The sequence below is a fragment of the Hyperolius riggenbachi genome, chromosome 8, assembly GCF_040937935.1.
Source record: "Hyperolius riggenbachi isolate aHypRig1 chromosome 8, aHypRig1.pri, whole genome shotgun sequence".
NCBI lineage: Eukaryota > Metazoa > Chordata > Amphibia > Anura > Hyperoliidae > Hyperolius > Hyperolius riggenbachi.
This window is the reverse complement of record NC_090653.1, coordinates 80,196,446-80,216,642: the sequence shown is the minus strand read 5'-3', so window position 1 is coordinate 80,216,642 and position 20,197 is coordinate 80,196,446. Positions and strand designations below refer to the sequence as shown.

Here is a 20,197-nt window from a genome sequence, read left to right as displayed (position 1 = left end):
TGCCCCTTTAAATACCATCTAAGCAAGACCTTATAAAAATTCTCCTTAATTTGTAAACACATGGAAGAATCTTTAGTGTTTTCCCAGATAGATTCCCAATTCACTACCGAAATTGTCTGAGATAATGGCCTGCTCCCATTTCACCATATAATCATGAAATTATAGACATACATAGCGTAGGACCGTGTACAAAGGAGGAGATATATCTGAGAAATCAATCCCTTCTGATGCCCTTTCAAAAAGTAAATGTTTTCAAAAAGTGTGGTACTACTAATATCTGCAGACTTAGGGATCAAGTATTACTTTTTCACTTGTATTCCTGCAGGTTACCATTCAGACCCTGAGGAAATTCTGAAGGCATTCAACACTGCAAGCAAAGTAACCTTTTGGCAGTGGCGTCCCTACCATAGGGCGCAGGGGGGCGTGGCGCACCGGGTGTCAGACACCCAGGGGGGTGTCGCCACGACCCCCCACAGCAGCACAGCAGGAGGGGGAAGCAGGGCTAGAAGGAGAGGCTGTGGAGGCAGCGGTGGGGAGGGGGGACATATCCCCCCCCTCCCTCACCTGGGACCTCTCCTTCTGCCTCTCTCTCTCCCCCTCCAGAAATTAGCGGCGACAAGTGCAGGGCGGCTGGAGGCATATGGACAATTACTCACCTGATTTCCGCGCTCCAAGCGTGGAGCGCAGCGTCATGACGTTACAGGTCTCCGTCTTCAATTCCGCCCACTGTGCTTCCTGATTAGCGGAAGCACAGTGGGCGGCATTGGAGGCGGAGACCTGTAACGTCATGACGCTGCCAGCGCTTGGAACGCGGAAATCAGGTGAGTAATTCTCTGTATGCCTCCGGCCGCCCCGCACTTGTCGTCGCGGCCGCTATGCTGGAGAGGGGAGAGAGAGGCAGAAGGAGGGGTCCCAGGTGAGGGACCCCTCCACAGCCCCTCCATCTAGCCCTGCTTCCAACTCCTGGGGCACCTACATTGGGGGCAACTATACTAGCCATACTAGGGGGCAACTATACTAGCTTACTGGGGGCAACTATACTAGCTTACTGGGGGCAACTATACTAGCCATACTGGGGGCAACTATACTAGCTTACTGGGGGCAACTATACTAGCTTACTGGGGGCAACGATACTAGCCATACTGGGGGCAACTATACTAGCCTTACTGGGGGCAACTATACTAGCTTACTGGGGGCAACTATACTAGCTTACTGGGGGCAACTATACTAGCTATACCGGGGACAACTATACTTACTGGGGGCAACTATATTAGCTATACTGGGGCAACTAAACTATACTAGCTATACTGGGGGCAACTAAACTATACTAGCTATACTGGGGGCAACTATACTAGCTATACTGGCTGGGGCAACTAAACTAGCTATACTGGGGGCAGCTATCCTGGCTGGGGGCAACTATACTAGCTATACTGGCTGGGGAAACTATACTAGCTATACTGGGGGCAGCTATCCTGGCTGGGGGCAACTATACTAACTGTACTGGCTGGGGGCAACTATACTAGCTATACTGTCTGGGGGCAACTATACTAGCTATACTGGCTGGGGGCGACCATACTAGCTATACTGGGGCAACTATACTAACTATACTGGGGCAACTATACTAGCTATACTGTGGGCAACTGTACTAGCTATACTGGGGGCAACTATACTAGCTATACTGGGGCAACTATATTACCTACACTAAGGGCAACTATACTAGCTATATTGGGGGCAACTATACTAGCTATACTGGGGCAATGGCAGCAACATTCTCCAAGCACCCCTAAAGCACCCCCCAGCGTGAACCGACTTTCGGTGTCTAATAGACGCTGTGTCAGTTCACTGACAGCAGCAGCTCACAGCTGCGGCAGAGCAGGGCTACAGTAAAATGGCGTATGAAGCCCTGCTCTGGAGACTTTGAGTCTGCAGTGCAGGGCTTCGGGCGACATTTTCCCATAGCCCTGCTTTGAGCGCGGAAGTTTCAGTTGCTGGCTGGCTGCAGAGGATTATGGGAGCTGCGCCGGACGGAGGTCGGGACAGGAGGTCTGCTGCTGCTTCAGGTGAGTAAATGTTTTTTTTAATTTATACTAGCAGGTGTATCGACTGTTCTGGCCAGGTCTGCTACATGATTGAAGTGTTTTCTGGGTTTTCTGGCCAGGTCGGCCACATGATTGCATGTATTTTCTGGTCAAATCTTCCACATGGTTGCATGTATTTTCTGGTCAGGTCTGCCACATGATTGCACATATTTTCTGGTCAAATCTTCCACGTTTGCATTTATTTTCTGGTCAAATCTTCCACATAATTGCATGTATTTTCTGGCCAGGTCTGCTACATGATTGAAGTGTTTTCTGGCCACGTCTGCCACATGATTGCATGTATTTTCTGGTAAAATTTTTCACATGCTTGCATGTATTTTCTGGCCAGGTCTGCTACATGATTGAAGTGTTTTCTGGCCACGTCTGCCACATGATTGCATGTATTTTCTGGTCAAATCTTCCACATGATTGCATGTATTTTCTGGTCAAATCTGCCGACATGATTGCATGTATTTTCTGGCCAGGTCTGCTACATGATTGAAGTGTTTTCTGGCCAGGTTTGCTACGTGATTGTATGCATTTTCTGGTCAGGTCTGCTACATGATTGAAGTGGTTTCTGGCCAGGTCTGCCACGATTGCATGTATTTTCTGGTCAAATCTTCCACATGATTGCATGTATTTTCTGGGCAAATCTGCCGCCATGATTGCATGTATTTTCTAGGCAAATCTACCGCCATGATTGCATTTATTTTCTGGGCAAATCTACTCACTTTATGTGTATTTTCTTGAGAAAACCTGCACAATTATGTGAATTTTCTGGGAAAAGGCTCATCAAAACTTGGGCCCACTGTCTTTACGTTGCACTTTTAAAGGGAACCCGAGGTGAGAATAATATTGAGGCTGCCATATTTATCTCCTTTTAAGCAATGCCAGTTGCCTGGCTGCCGTGCTGGTCCTCTGCCTCTAATTCTTTCAACCATAGATCCTGAACAAGCATGCAGCAGGTCAGGGGTTTCTGACAATATTGTCAGAACTGACGAGATTAGTTGCATGCTTGTTTCTGGTGTAATTCAGTTCACTACTGCAGCCAAATAGATCAGCAGGGCTCCCTATTGTTTAAAAGGAAATAAATATGGCAGCCTCCATATCACTCTCATCCCGGGTTCACTTTAAATTAGTTAGCTCCGCCCTCATCTGGTCATGGCCATGCCCAATTTTCACCGCAGTGCGCTTCGCGCGCCGTAGGTTATAGCCACACCCATTTTTGTTGAGGGGGGTGTCTTTTAATACCCAGCACCGGTTGTCGAATGCCCTAGGTACGCCACTGCCTTTTGGATTGGTTGGTGAGTCCATAAACAATACAGTTTTGATTGTATGTACAATTAATACAATCTGCGATCTTATATAGAGATCAGGTAAGCTGCCACCAATTTGCATTAGTGTGCAAATACGCAAATCTGACTCTAGCTAGTCCTATAGGAAAAAGGGTTATTTCAGTAACCTTTCTAGAGATAGCAATATATAACAATATTAATAAAACAGTTATGGTAACGTCCTCTCCAAAAAGCAGGATTCTTTGCAGAGATATTCATAACAAGCACTTAGAAAAACGTTACTCAAGACATCCACATTTTTCTGCTTCAGCCACTGTGTGCTTCATATTTCACTGTGCTTTGAGTTATTTTCACATTAGAAAGTGAACTATTACTATAAGCTTCAAGGTAGGCTTTCTGATCAGTTTCCTCCTGGTTTTTCAGTCCCATTTTTTATCCATCTCTTGACTTGTGCCTGTCCAGTCTCCACACATTCATCTTTTGACATAGCCTGGCCTCCCACAGTTGAATGTCTGTTGTTATGGTAAACATAACTAATTACAAATAATCACAGGTGGAAATTCCACCTGTGATCATTTGTGGAAACAAATTAGCTTGTTGTGCAGTAGATAATGTGATTAGTTAAATCTGGTCTGCACAATTAAGCTGGCCATACACTGGCCCGATTTGCCGCCGTTTCGATAGCAGACTCGATCACCGGGATCGAAACCGCTGCCAATCGTTCGCGCTACACGCCGAATTTCGATCCATTTCGTCCGATCCCGTCGATCGCTCCGTGCGGAAAATTAACGTCGATCGCCCGCGGGTAGGGAGCGCGTCGCTAGCGGCGTTCGAGTGCCCGACGACCGACGCAATAGAGCGGCAATACATTACCTGCTCCGCCGGCGGGACTCACCCCGGTCACCGCTGCTCCGTCTCCGCGCTGGTCTCCGGGTCTTCACTTCTTCCTGCCCGGCAGGAAGTTTAAACAGTAGAGGGCGCTCTACTGTTTAAAATTCCTGCCGGGCAGGAAGAAGTGAAGCATGCCGGGGCCGGAGACCAGAGCGGAGACAGAGCAGCGGAGACCTGGGGACTGGAGTCGCGCCGGCGGAGCAGGTAATGTATGCGGGGGGGAAGGGGGGGGGGGGAGCGGCGGCAGCACCACCACCACAGATTGTGAACGGTTTCAGGCTGAAATCGGTTCACAATCTGTTTGCCGTAAAGGCAGCCATACGATCCCTCTCTGATCAGATTCGATCAGAGAGGGATCTATCTGTTGGTCGAATCTGATGGCAAATCGAACAGTTTATGGCTACCTTTATTCTTCTTATTTGGGGAAAGGGCAGGATCCTTCGTCTATCTCAGTGATTTAGTTTTTTTTAATTATTTATTATTTTAATGGTTGCTATTTCATCTTCCTCTTGGCTGTTATAAATTGCATTAAGTAAATAGAGCTGGAGAAGTGTGTGTGCGTGCGTGTTAAAGGTGGTTGATTTGTGGAAACCCACTGTATTTTGTGATAGTACTATTTCCTTGGTAACCCAAGTAATCATGGGCAGCACGGTGGCGTAGTGGTTAGCGCTCTCGCCTTGCAGCGCTGGGACCCCGGTTCGAATCCCAGCCAGGGCACCATCTGCAAGGAGTTTGTATGTTCTCCCCGTGTCTGAGTGGGTTTCCTCCGGGTACTCCGGTTTCCTCCCACATCCCAAAAACATACAGATAAGTTAATTGGCTCATCCCTAAAATTGGCCCTAGACTACAGTACTTACACTACATAATACAAACATAGACATATGATAATAGTAGGGATTAGATTGTGAGCTCCTTTGAGGGACAGTTAGTGACAAGACAATATATATATACTGTACAGCGCTGCGTAATATGTCGGCGCTATATAAATACTAAAATAATAATAATAATAATAATAATCAACATCTATGGAACAATGTATTAAAGGGAATCTGAAGTGAAAAGTAAACGTGTGATATAATGATTTGTATGTGTAGTACAGCTAAGAAATAAAACATTATTAGCACAGATATGAGTCTCATATTGTTTCCAGTACAGGAAGAGTTACGAAACTTCAGTTATCTATGCAAAAGAGCTTCTGTGAGCTCTTCGACTTTATAAAGTCGTGTACAGCACTGTCTTTTGAAGCACTTATGTCAACTGTCTCTCATTGTTTATTCTTTGTTTATGTTTTTTCCTGGAGAGAAAAGTACAAAGGTTCAGTAGCCTGCTCTGTGAAATAATTTAAAATGCTGAGTGTATCGTGGAATCTGCGATTAGTAGAGAATGATACAATGTTATTAAAAAAAACTCTATACCTGAAAATAAAAATGACACTATTTTCTTTGCTACTAATGTTCTATTAATTATTCATATTGCACATACAAATTAATTATATCATGAGTTTTTTTCGCTTCAGTGTCACTTTAAACAAAATCCTGCACAAGAAAAGAATTGGCCACAGGCCTGGTGAGCACGGTCTTATGTATGTGTGAGACCTAAAATGACCCTTCTTGGCTGACAGCCTATTAAGATTTGATTTATGTCTTGGTAGTAATGATGCAAGGGAAATCGCTTTGGCAGGAAAAGCATTGTTTCTACAGTATGTGGCACTATGCAATAATCAGATCTTTTGTCAACTGGGAAAGACTAGTTGCCTGTCCATGCCAAGTCATGCCTCTGAATACAGCAGATGATCGATTTGCTCATATTAGATGATCACTTTTTGGATCAGAATGGGATACATTGCCTTTGCTGCTTCACTATGGCACAGAGAAGTGGCATGCATGGTTAAAGGAACATTCCATAAAGTTTAACTGGATTGGGAACGCAATAGGAATTATATTTGTAAATGAAAACGTTTTAAAAGATTGTCCTTCGAAGGCGGGGCAGTTCTTCCATGAAGCACCGTGAATCACGTACTTCAGGGAGTCAACAATTAGAGGGCGGCAAGAGGCGGCTTCCCTCCCCAAATGTATCCCTCCTCATACTTCCTGTCTCCCTTTCCCCAGATGTGCAAAACTTCACTCATCTACTCTCAACATTCCAGCGATGGTATCTCCATCTGCCCATCCAGTGTCCTGTATCCATGGCTACAGGGGTGCCTCATTGACCTGCTACATGCTGCCGGGTCACATGAGATGCCACTCTAGTCAGAGAGGAAGCAGGAATTCACATGTGGCTAGTGATTCCATCCCTAATGTGCTGGGAGCGGTTGAGTGATGCGGCGCAGCACATATCTGGCATCCTGGGGATAAGAGCCAGGATACTGCGGATCAGCAGGGAGGAGATGCAGTACCTGCAATGCACAGCCCGATTTGTCTCTCCGGTCAGGTTTTGCACACACACATTGTATTGTTTCAGGTCTAGAACTGACCCTGTTGAAAAGTTTTAAAGAGGATCAAGTTTTGAAGAGGAACTTTAACCCAGGATTTATTTTCATCCCAATCGGTAGCTGATACTTCCTTTCCCACAAGAAATATTTACCTTTTCTTGAATAGATCATCAGGAACATCTGTATGGCTGATATTGTGGTGAAACCCCTCCAACAGTGTGATGCCATGGCCCTGTCAGTTTCCTGTCTGTGAACCTCATTGTATTGTGGGAGATAAAGACTGTTTCCAACTGGCAAGCGGTAACTTCCTCTGTGCATAAAACTCTCAGTATAGAACATTCCGCAGGAGTGAGCAAAGGTTTTACAATGGGCATAAACTGAGTAAATACTTTAGAACTGAATATTGTAAAATATAAGAAATTTTATTCATTACACTATTTTTACTACAATTCTTTTTGAGCTAATTTTAGTAAACCTATTAAATGTCACGGTTGCATTGTTTTCTATGTAGTATTTGCACTTTTTGATCACTATTGATTCTTGCTGGCAATACCTTTTTTGCATGAAGTTGACAATTTAGGCAGTAAAATAAAAAACAACATATGGCCAAATCTGGCAGATTCAGATACATACCATCCAAGTAACAAAAAAAACTAGTACCATTAAGGTCATGCTAGGGACAATGGAAGCTAATGTTCCATAATTATAAACTTTGGCCACTGCTGTAATATTGGAACTTCACTTATTTTGGCTCTTCAGAACCCAAGCTGATATCTGTTGGCCTTTAAATCTTCCCGTGTCCAATATGCTTCTCATTTGTTTATAGGCTTGGTTTAAAAATGTACTTTCTTCAACAGAGCACCTTTAGAGCAAAATAACTTCACCTTCCAATCTTTTGTGAATTTTAGATGAACCCACATTAATCAGACGGTGGTGGAACAGTTAATCCTTGGGGCCAGCATAGGCATCTCATGCCGGTATACCACAGTTCTGACTCAGGAACGAGAACAGGACGGGACATCACCGCAGACCCCAGTGCCCTCTCTTCTCAGCTGTTTCAAGGTCAAGCTACCAGCACCTGTTATAGTCCCTCACTCAGCACAATAGAGCCCAGCATGAAGCCTGCAGCTATACCACCCTGCTCCTAGTCCAGCCCAAAAGTAAGGAGATCTCATTCCCATGCAATTAAGGGCAATTCTGAGGGAGCAACACACCTATCATAAGCTACTGCCCAAGATGCAAAAACGCCTGCAGTATTGCTGCACTGCTCTCCAATCCAATCCATACAGTCCTTAGCTGGAAGAACATCTCTGTTGCTATCATGCATCTCTTTTGGGATCTACTGTGATCCTGCAAGCTGCTACACTCCGTATTTTACTGCACAAGATAAGTCAGCTGGAACCATAATATTCCAATATTATTCCAAGAGATTGAGTCCCACCATTTCCTATTGGTTAATAATAAGAGCTAAGAATAAGTGCCAAGATTAAATGCATAAGACAACATTAGGTTACCATAGTTGAACTAAATACAGGTGTAGATATACAAGGGTGGTCAGACATGGAGGCACAATCTAACATACTGTACGACATTGCAGGTGACAGCTGCTGGTGATTGACCTTTAAATACACACGAACCGTAGGAAAGGTCAATGAGATGCAAAAAAAATCACTAATGCACAACTTTGTCATTTTCCCTGTGGAGCGAGGGGGTAAATGCAAGAACGTATCTTTAGAACCAAACTACAGGTGAACTGAGGTGTCAGGAGATTCCTGTACGGGGATTCATATGTATGTGTGTATCAGGTAAGGGTGCATGTGAATTGGTATTAGTGATCAGCTACAGTGCTCCTATTGGTAGTACGGCACTGGTGTTTCATCCTTCATTATTTAACTGCTGAGGGATGGTGAATTGGCCTCTCAACATTGAAACCAAAAGAAGTGGATGAAAGGGGGAAAGGTGAAGGTGTTAGGGAGTAGGATTCTGTGAAGGACAGGCCACTGGTATTTGGGAGTAGGATTTTGTGAAGGGCAGAAATGAAGGTCAGGTCACAGGTGTTACTGAGGAGGATTTTATGAAGGGCAGAAATGAAGGCCATGTCACAGGTGTTTTGGAGGAGGATTTTATGAAAGGCATGTCACAGATGTTGGGGGGAGGATTTTATGAAGGGCAAGCCACAGGTGTTTGGGAGGAGGATTTTGTGAAGGGCAGAAGTGAAGGTCAGGTGTTATGGGGATTTTGTGAAGGGCAGAGGTGAAGGTCAGGTGTTATGGGGATTTTGTGAAGGGCAGAGGTGAAGGTCAGGTGTTATGGGGATTTTGTGAAGGGCAGAGGTGAAGGTCAGGTGTTAGGGGGATTTTGTGAAGGGAAGAGGTGAAGGTCAGGTGTTAGGGGGATTTTGTGAAGGGCAGAGGTGAAGGTCAGGTGTTAGGGGGATTTTGTGAAGGGAAGAGGTGAAGGTCAGGTGTTAGGGAGGGGGATTTTGTGAAGGGCAGAGGTGAAGGTCAGGTGTTAGGAAGGAAGATGTTGCGATAGGCAGAGCTGAAGGGTAGGTTTAAAGAAGGCAGATTTTTGATGGGTGGACCTGAAGGTCAGATGTTAGGGAGAAGGATGTGGCGATGGGCAGAGCTGAAAGGCAAGTTTTAAGGAGGAGGGTGTTTGATGAAGCTGAAGTGCAGATGTTAGGGAGGAGGATTTCGCGATGGTTGGAGCTGAAGGTCAGGTGATAGGGAGGAGGATGTTGTGATGGGCAGAGGTGAAGGGCAGATGTTGGGGAAGGGGATTGTCCCCAGTTAATGCCACTGCGTGTCAGACAATGAAATGTGTGTTGTTGCAAATGCAGCCATTCGGCTTCTTTTAATTGCACCCAAATGTCACTCATGGCCGGCACATGGGATGCAGAACTGCTCAACAAGCGCATAGTTTAGCCATCCTTCCAAAAGTAGCCTTAGGTTCAGTCCACACTAGGATGGATTCGGACATGTCATATATAACATTCTATTGTGACTTCAGTCCAATGTGCGTAAAAATTGTGCAGGACAGGACATTGCATTGTGAGTAGATTCAGCGTATCCACTGGTAACTTACATGTGTGAATGAATAACATAGATCAGTTATATCAAACACATGTCCATTTTTCCACTGGTCATCGATCCAGAAAATTAAAGCGTACCCGAACTCAGAACTTCCTCTCTGCTCTAAAAGATAAGCAACAGCATAATAACCTTTAAAGAAAAACATTTCTTTGTTACAGCTGATAAAGATCCTGCAATAAATCTGCAGTATATCTACTTCCTGCTTTCATGGAAGCAGACATAGTGTTAATACCCTGTGTTTACAAATTTAGCTGACCTACTGTGGCAGTCAGCTGACACAGCTGAGAGATCGAATTAGACACAGATGAGGGGGAATTAGACAAGCTAAACTCTCTAACTAGATACAGGGTGCATTTTTTTATGTTTTCCTGTCCTGTGCAAGAATTCACGTCCACTGTAACAAAAAAAATGTCTGTTTTTCCACAGAGTATGAGCCTAGCCATACAAGGTTCCAATCTGAAAGGAGAGCAGAGAGGAACACTAGGTAAGGCAACACATATCATGTAGTTGTGGTGTCTGTAAAGCCTCATACACACGAGGCACAAAAGGAGGCAAGCGACACACAAAAAAAAAAAAAGCGACAGTTCGTCGCCAGGTCCCTCTGTGCTGCAGCCGTACACACGGCGCACAGAGGGACAGAGATGCGGTGGAAGCCGTTCGCCGAAGGTCCCCCCCCCCCCCCCCCGCCAGAACCTCCGCTTCTATCTGTTTTGTAATGTATTTCTCACATCGATCTGGTATTTCTCACATCGATCTGTATGTCCATCATACAGAGGAATGGATTATCAGTGACAGTTATGATTGATCCTGATTGTTTTAACACATCAGGAAGTGAGAGAGAGATGCAGGGATTGGGGAACTCTGGAATTCAGCTATTAGTGCAGAGCAGGGCACTGGCTGGCTGCGCTGCGGGACCAGCAGAGGATGATTTACTTTGACATATGATCTCTTCTCTCTCCAAGTCATGCCGCCCTTCTTATCTTATCGCCCTAGGCCGTGGCCTTCTGGCCTTCCCAGAAATCCGGCCCTGTAGATATGGGAACCATGACCTTCTCGGCAACCAAGGACCTATGAAGATCACTGTTGCTTGGGCCATCTCTATCTTTCGTAGAACCCTCGGGATGAGACTGAATGGTGGGAAGGCATAAAGTAACCCCGCAGGCCACTCTATTGTCAAGGCGTCTAGTCGGTCTAACGGAACTGATGGGTGAAGAGAGAAAAAATCGTTTGTTTTTGCATTGGACGGGGTTGCAAATAGGTCCAGGATTGGACAACCCCACCTGGACACAATCTGGAGGAATACCTCCTGATTCAGTTGCAACTCTGAATCATGTAGATTTCTTCCCTCATAGATTTCATTAAATCTAAAAGAGCTAGTGTAGTCTGAGATGTTTCCCCTTCAGAATCCTGCCTCTTAGACAAATTATAACACTCCTTACAAATATTTTTAGTGGCCCCCTCCTTTAATCTAACATTGCATTTCCAGCATCTTAATCTCTGCTGAGGTGCCGCTTTCTGCAAAATACAAAGAAAGGAGGAACATAATGTGTGGGCTTCCTTTATAAACCTTCTACAAATGATCAGGGAAGAAAACCACTGCTTACCCGTGCCTCAGGATCGGTACGGGAACCTCCTGGCACAGTATCTGTTGCTGGTGATGCGGAGGACTGCTGTTGCTGCATCTCAGCATTTGGCGTCCCATATGCCGCGCTTCCATGTGTGCATACAGCCTTTGAGGGTGCTGCCCTGGCCACGCAGGCCTTCCTGCCCCCAACTGCCAATGAGCAGTCGGCGGAAGTGACGCGAAAGAACTTCCGCTATACGCGTCCGCCCACCTCTCACTCGATCCCGGGATGCCAAAGAACAGGCAGCAAATGGCGGCGATTCTCCACAGAACAGCTGCTGACCAGGTAACTCCAACCCTTCCGTCTGCAACTAAGGCTGGGATCCTATCCACAGCCTCCATCGCTATCCAGAAACCCCTTTTCCAGGCCTAACTACTATACCAGCGCCCCAGGCAAACCAGTATAGGGAAAATAACAAATAGATACTCTATCCAGTGCTTCCATGGGTGAAATGGGAAACAAACAAAAAACTGGGGAGATAGGGAGGAGGTATCCTTTTATTGGGGGAGGTAGCTAATTGATTAATTTATACTGTTTCAGATGTTTCAGTTTGGGGAGGGACCAATCAATATCTCAGCAGCAGCCATCCTGGAGGACGATGGGAGAAAGATAATGCAAAACCACCGATGAATGATCGTTCCATGATCTATCTGTCAAGATATCTAAGCGATGTGATGTGAAAGGGTTTAACCTGCTGGGCGGTCTGGACGAGCTCAGCTCGTCCAGTACCGCCGGAGCCTGCCGCTCAGGCCCTGCTGGGCCGATTTGGCTCAAATAAAGTGCAGCACACGCAGCCGGCACTTTGCCAGCCGCGTGTGCTGCCTGATCGCCGCCGCTCTGCGGCGATTCGCCGCGAGCAGCGGCGAAAGAGGGTCCCCCCAGCCGCCTGAGCCCAGCGTAGCCGGAACAAAAAGTTCCGGCCAGCGCTAAGGGCTGGATCGGAGGCGGCTGACGTCAGGACGTCGGCTGACGTCGATGACGTCACTCCGCTCGTCGCTATGGCGACGATATAAGCAAAACAAGGAAGGCCGCTCATTGCGGCCTTCCTTGTTTATTCTGGGCGCCGGAGGCGATCGGAAGAACGCCTCCGGAGCGCCCTCTAGTGGGCTTTCATGCAGCCAACTTTCAGTTGGCTGCATGAAATATTTTTTTTTTTATTCAAAAAAAACCCTCCCGCAGCCTGCCTGGCGATCTTAATAGAACGCCAGGCAGGTTAAAAGACTACAGACGATATTTGAAAAACAATGTTGTATTGTAAAAGGATGGTGGGGATCTAGGCAAGGTGCCATAGACTTTGTGGACACATTGTTTAATATTCGTTCATAGCTCTATACACACTGCTGGCTATGAATGATTATCTACCAGTGTGGATCACATGACTACACTTTCACTGAGAGCAGGAGCCGTGTCACAGGACAGGATACCATATGGCAGGGCTGTCCAACACAAGTACGTGAGGGCTGCAACATGGCTGGCTGCCAAAATGTAATATGTAAATGAATGATGTCAAGCGCAAATCACAGTATTCTGAATCAGCTTCAGTTCTTAATATGCAATCAGTGATTCTTCAATGCAATGGGATGTGTATTCACCAACACCAGGGCACCCTTTGGGGAACAAACTCACCAAAGTTAGATGACCACCGTTAGGTTAGTCAATAGCGCTTTATCACCGGAATCCTCCGTGACATCAGAGTCCCGGTCCCTTGTGCCTCTTTAAGTGGCACAAGGGACCGAGACTCTGATGACACAGAGGATCCCAGTCACAAAGCGCTTTTGACTAACCTAACGGTGGTCATCTAACTTTGGTGAGTTTGTTCCCCAAAGGGTGCCCTGGTGTTGGTGGATACTCATCCCATTGCATTGAAGAATCACTGACTTCACTATTAAGAACTGAAGCGGATTCAGAATACAATACTGTGATTTGCACTTGCATCATTCATTTACAATGTCATACTTGATGAACCACACATTTCCTGATTCTGTCCCATCAATACATTTAACCATTTCAGGTTTTCACCCCATAAGGTTTCTGATCATTTTGGCATTTCAGCTAGTAGTGTCGCTATTGATACAGCAATAACTTGTATAATACTGGTGCCATTAAGGAAAGCAAAGGCTTTCTATTTTACTTAAAATGTAAAAATACCACCTAGGAGAAATCTTAGTAGAAAATGTGAATTGGTTCAGGCCCAAAGTGTCTATAAACAATGAGTTCCTATGTCATTCAATAATTTTATATAGAAAAAAAATAATAATGCAATAAATCTGTGTATGTTTTTTAGAAGAAACATTTAAAAGCACATAAAGAAATGGCCGGGCCTGGCAGACTGGTGAGGCTCAGTGTCTGACGAATGAAGCCTGTGCTGTTTGAGGAACTAGAAACTTTTCCTCACACCCAGAAATGAAACCAAAAGCGAACATACAGCAGCAGTCATGCCGTAATGTGCAAGAGCTGCGCTGCTGTATAGGTGAACACTGGGGGGCTTATGTAAGCCAACATGGAGGTTTGTGGCTGTCCCCTGGGTCGTACCTAGACATAGCGAGAATTGCTTATAGGTTAGTGAATTAAAGGGAACCTTAACTGAAAGGGATATGGATGTTTCCTGGGCTATTGTTACTCCACTTGCCACAAACCACTCAGTGCTAAATAGATGCATAAATATAACAACCATAGCAAATATCATGCCCTACCCACAGTCTGTTGTGACCATGCCTACTTTTCACCACACTCTTAAGAGGGGTTTTCCTTCCTGCCCCAAGATCTATTTATCTTAGATGCTGTTCTGGTCCCTACAGTGATTTATTTAACTACTATAGCTTTGAGGGTAGTTTTCATGGATTGCTAAGGTATACATCTTTTTCATACTTATCAACAGAGCTTGATCATCCAGAAGGCAACACAGGCAGGTGCCTAGCGCCTGGTGAGTATGAGAGGCCCGTCCGCCAACTCTTCCCCTGATCCTCTGTTTACAAAAATGACAAGAAAAGTCAGATGTGAATAAGGTGGAGCCTAAGCTGGTACCTTGCTTACAAAACCATTTTAACTTAATCCAGCTCTACCAGTCACAAAACTATTTGAAAAACATACAGAAATGCCTGTAATTCACTTTCACAGTCAAAAGTATTTTCATGTGAATTGCAAGCTTATTGCTTCTCCTCACCAGTCTCACATACATAAAAAAATACACATGCCCCCATAAAGGGTTAAAAATGGTTTGGTGGCCTTGTTCATACATTTAATGTGACCTTGTACAGTATGTCTTTTCCTGAATTTCTCTGCTTCCTCTTTCAATGGAATGTGGGCCAGCGTGATTTCCAGGAACTGCAGTATAGGCTGTGGTAGAAGGAAGAAGATGCACAGAGCCCTTCAGTTCACTTTTACCTTTACAGCAGGGTTAATGCCTGTCCAAATTTGCATCCCAATTGTGGTTTTCTGAAATCGTGATTGCTGTATTTTAGTGGCATCACATTTTTTGTGAGTTCTTAAGCAATATGCATATTGCGATTTTTCTGTGTTTTAAAATCGGAATTACAAAAGTAAGGTAGGTTAGATAGGTAGGCGCCCCAGTATAGGTTAGCTAGGTAGGTGCCTGCAGTATAGGTTAGATAGGTAGGAGCCCCCAGTATAGGTTAGCTAGGTAGGTGCCTGCAGTATAGGTTAGATAGGTAGGAGCCCCCAGTATAGGTTAGCTAGGTAGGTGCCTGCAGTATAGGTTAGATAGGTAGGAGCCCCCAGTATAGGTTAGCTAGGTAGGTGCCTGCAGTATAGGTTAGATAGGTAGGTGCCCCCAGTATAGGTTAGATAAGTAGGTGCCCCCAGTATAGGTTAGCTAGGTAGGTGCCTGCAGTATAGGTTAGATAAGTAGGTGCCCCCAGTATAGGTTAGATAGGTAGGTGCCTGCATTATTTGTTAGATAGGGAATTGTGATGAATAAACGTTTATTCGTCCTAATAAAGTAGTTAGAGCCTTATAAAATATTCCCTGTAGCCACTAAAAAAGTGACAGGAGATAGGAAAAAGGCTTGGTTTATAAAAAGATCAGGGAAGCTGGGGGTTAACACAGTTCCCCTCTTCCTGGTCAAATGCTAGCAAATGTTTCCTAAAGCCTCATATACACGAGGCACAGATGTCTCACAGGAGACAAAAAAAAAGCTACAGTTCGTCGCCAGGTCCCTCTGTGCAGCAGCCGTACACACGGTGCACAGAGGGACAGAGATGCGGCAGAAGCTTTCGCCGAAGGTGCCCCCCCCCCCCGCCTGAAGCTCCGTGCATGGTGTATGGGTTGCTGTCGCTAGTCCGCATACACATGCAGTATGCGTGGCGGACTAGCGACAGTTGCGGCGAAGTTGCGGCGACAGCTGTTGCCGGCGATTGGCCACGTCAATCGCCTGGCGACAGCTCTGACTGGCGACGGTTCGTGGCGTGCGCCTCATACACACGGGGGACCTGTCGCCGCAACATGCGCGTGCCACGTGTTTGTGGCGACAGTTGTGCCCCGTGTGTATGAGCCTTTACTTGTAGCTTTCAAATTACATCAAAGAGGCCAGAAGCAGCTAATTCAGCCCTGGTCCCTTATCAGGTCCTGGAAGGACATAGTCCTCCTGCTGTGTGACAATGTCATCACTCTAGTTTCTGCCCGACATAAATCGTAAAGCCCAAGCTTCTGGGAGAATGGTGTCTGCAATTTTGACACCTTCACCCAGAGCAGCAGAAGGGACAGATCTTATCAGGATTCCCTGGAAGTAGCTGACCTACTGTGACCCAGGAATCGCCAATATCCATATTTTCTTCACATTTTCTTCATAATTCATGGCATAGCAAATCTCTATGCCCATCAAATCGGCACAGGTTGTGGGATTCCGCAGGACGCTGGTTCTGAGAGGTTTCCTGACCAATCGGACTCCCAGATCTAGCGTAAGAACGGGTTATAGTAACCCTTTAATACCCCAGGGGTCTGACCCCTCAAGTTTTATATTGTTATCGATAAATTCTGATCGACCTAAAAATGTTATTAGATTTAACATAACCTGTACGGTTTTGGAGATAGAATACCTATCATATTCAGATATATTCCTGTGTCCATGAGAAGGGGCTGGCACAGCTCATGTTCCAAAGAGGTGTGCGATCCCCGCCCTAACTCCTCCTTGCTCAAGTGAGGGGTATAACTTAACTGGGCCCAGGTTGGGCAGAGTCCAAAGTCCTTCATCTGAAGTTTCTGTCTATAACATCGGACAGCCAGCTGGACACTGGCAAATCACTTGGATTATTTCTCACAAAAGGGCCTCTTGGCCTCTATGGCAATCGGCCATCTTGGACTTTTGCCAAAGACTTGCAATTGCCGCATGGACTACCAATAACGGTATTTGAACTGTACATTAAGACATTCTGTTTCTTTTCATCTCTACTCTCTTTCTATCAAACCAATGTGTTCTGCCGGACAGGTATATTTACCTGTGGGCTAAAGTATGCTGTGTGTATAAAGTTTTAGAATAAAACTAACGATTTTATCGCTCAGTCTTGTGCCTGTTTTGGTCATCTGATTGTTGCTACAACGAATCTGCCCTCTGAAGAGTCAGAGTCATACTACCACATTGTTTTCTTATTTTCTTATAAATTGTTGATTTGCTAGCTAGGCTGTAAATAACCATTTCTTCCTTCTAGGATTAGCTAGTACCCGATTTCCTGTGCGAAATCGAAACTTTAGTTTATCGATTGGACATACAATCGAGATTGCATCATATATGGACCCAGTAACCTTTCTTTAACGTCACAATGCTCACAGTCTTTAAGCCTTCGGAAGTGACTATTCCCCGAACGGTGACTGGAGCATGTTGAATGTGATTGGGCTGGCTACTGTATTATGATAGCGTTGGGGTCTCTTCGCCCTAGCAAATCGAAGAGTGGTGGCAGTGAAATTACCCAATTTCCAGCGCGAAATTGATATTTTTAGTTTACCGATTGTACATACAATCGGGATTGTATATGTATGTGCACCTCCAACCAATCTTAACCGTTTACTAAGCACACAGTGAATTTGCCTCCAGAAGTCTCTAGTGCATGAGACCTGCATGGCAACAGTGGCCTAGTAATACGGGATTGGTGAGTGATTGTCACATTACATATTGTCGGCAACTGCGTGACCAATCTCTATCGTCAGTCTGCTCACCGTACTTCCTGCGTATGCTAACGTATCCCAAAATCAGGATCCTGTCCAAGAATCAGCCAGTATCTCCGCACCACAGAACGGATACGCCCAGAAAGAAAACCAAAGGGGATTATGTTGGAGCCCTGCTTCACTTTGGGTAACATCAAACCTTCTTCATAACTTTTCTCAGTCATCTTTTTGATTAGTCTTTCGGCGGCCTCATCATAATCCCCAATGTTTGAGGAGATCCGACGGGCCCTAAGAAATTGTTTCTTAGGGATACCTTTTTTCACCGACGATGCATGGAAACTATCGGTGCGCAATAAGTTATTGCGCTCCGTGGGTTTCTGAAAACGTTTAGTATGTAACTGGCCATCCTCAATAAAGATGTTAACATCCAGGTAATTTATAGATTCAGTCGAGTATTCCGCCGTGAATTTGATGGTCGGATGAGACAAATTTGCTTCCTCCACCATCACTTCAAAACGTTCCCTGGGTCCATCCCAAAGGATGAGGATTTTGCCGACAAACCGAAAAAAAAACACACAATATGTTTCTTGTATTTCTCATTATTGCCAAACATGTCCTTCTCTAAGTCAGCGAGGAACAAATTGGCAAAGGACAGGGCCACAGGAAATCCCATGCTTGTGCCTTGACACTGGATGTAAAAATCGCCCAAAAATCTAAAATAATTTGATCCCAACATAATCTCGAGCGCGTCCAACAAAAAAAAGATTTTATCATTAGGAAGAGCTGTTTCAAGTAACCTTTCCTCAATACGACTCATTCCCTCTTCGTGGGGAATTGAGGTAAAAAGGCTCTGGACATCCAGGCCCATATGCAATTCACTTTTTCTCCTGAGTTTTCTCCTAGGTGATATTTTTAAATGTACCAATAAAATGCATTTTAATCCCTCAGAAAGCAAGAAAATGCTCAAAATAATTTTGATAGTACTTTTTCATTTACTTTTTGGTACTTTTTTAGTTGAAAAGTGCTGGAAAGCTATTTTAATGTGAAGATGAAAAATTATCCCCTAGGAGAAAACTCAGGTGAAAAAGTGAATTGCATATGGGCCCCAGTGTACATAGCATAAAATCTCCGGACACCCGCCCAACACCTTCCAATCTACTGAGCAGATCTTTAGTATCAACAAGACAGGTCTCAATATTCGTCACCAACTCCTGTAGTGTGTGATCTACATATTTCGCCAGAGGGTAGAAGACAGACCCCAGGCCAGACACGATAGGACTAGCGGGAGGATTCTCCAAATTTTTATGCACTTTCGGCAAAAGATTAAAAAAAATCGGTATCTGCGGATTGTCCGTCAACAAATATGCAGCAGTCTGGTCATCTGGGAGTCCATCCTCCAACCCCTGGCTTACCAACATATCCACCTTCTTTTTATTTCCCTAGTAGGGTCATAATCACATTTTCTATAATGGCCCTCACAGGAGAGCTGACGTGATGCTTCTTGTATATATTGTGACCTGTCCATTACCACTGTGGCTCCCCCTTTATCTGCCTTGACAATGATAATGTCCTCAATCGCTTGCAAGCTCCTTAGAGCCTCTCTTTCCAAAATGGACAAATTATTACACACTTTCAATCTCTTTTTCTGATCAAAGCGGTCCCATAGGGCCCTTACTTCATGCACGACAGCACCCTCAAACATATCCACTGAGCTGTTGGACAAATCAGGAATCCAGTCACTCTTTTTGGAAAAAGTTCCTTTTTGCACTGGTGGTTTGTCACAAAATGTCATTTTCAACTTGATGGACCTTATAAACTTATAGAAGTCCACCTCCCAGTTGAACAAGTCTCCCTCAGTAGTGGGAACAAAGCCCAAACCTTTGCACAAAACACTAGTCTCTGAATTAGTCAGACTATATGTAGAAATATTCAGGATTGGGTTGCTTACCCCTCCTAACGATGTCCCGTGCGCTTGGGATACTCGTCCCTGGGCAAGGGTTGCCTCGGGTTCCGATTTGCGTGAGTTCCTTCTTTGGCCGCGGCGCTGCCAGTGCCTCCTGTATCCGAGCTGGTCCCGGACTCCGGAAAACCCTGCGCTGATTCTGAGCTGGTGTCCCCCTGTGGTGTACCTTCAAAGGCTCCCCAGTGGCACTACTCGGTCCACTGTCACCTGGAATCCTCCTCTTCGGCTTGCGTGGACGCTTGCTTGGTTTCCAGGGACCACTTCCAGGTCATGGTGCATCACTTCCGGTCAGCAGACGACGCGGCTTGGACCCGGCTCCTGCACCAATGCCACTCTCTCCGGACTCCTGCAGTGGACGGCGCCCCGGCTTACGTTCCTGTTGCCAGGTATACACCCTCCCCACTCTATAGACCTCTATATCCCGCCGTATCTTCGACTGTTTGGTCGCTGTCAGATCTTTCCTCAGAGCTGTAATTTGTAAGTTGTGCTGGCTGTTCAAGGCAATCCACCCGTGGTAAGGCTGAAGTCAGCTCCACCTGCAATTTTGTAATGTCCACACGTAAATCAGCAATGTATGAGAACTTACCTGCACAAGCCATCTTAGCCATCAACTTTTGGTCGATTTTGACCAAAAATCGATTGAAAGTATCGATCTAATAGTATGCAAGATCTAGGTCGATTAGGGGCAGGCAGGAGCGGCGG

General features: G+C 45.4%; 1 long non-coding RNA gene across 5 annotated transcripts in view; it reads left to right on the top strand.

The window, feature by feature from the left end:
- Positions 1–20,197, top strand: part of LOC137528956 (uncharacterized) — a 94,312-nt gene that overhangs the window by 16,078 nt on the left and 58,037 nt on the right. Inside the window, exons 5-6 of one of the 5 annotated variants that reach the window (XR_011023507.1) lie at positions 7,604–7,855; positions 10,784–11,072. The exons of 1 other annotated variant lie outside the window; for it this stretch is intronic. This is a non-coding gene — a long non-coding RNA (uncharacterized lncRNA). Of the gene's footprint in view, positions 1–6,861; positions 7,175–7,603; positions 8,215–10,216; positions 10,266–10,783; positions 11,073–20,197 lie in introns of those variants that run through there. 3 more of the 5 variants (XR_011023508.1, XR_011023506.1, XR_011023509.1) reach the window with 3 other exon arrangements.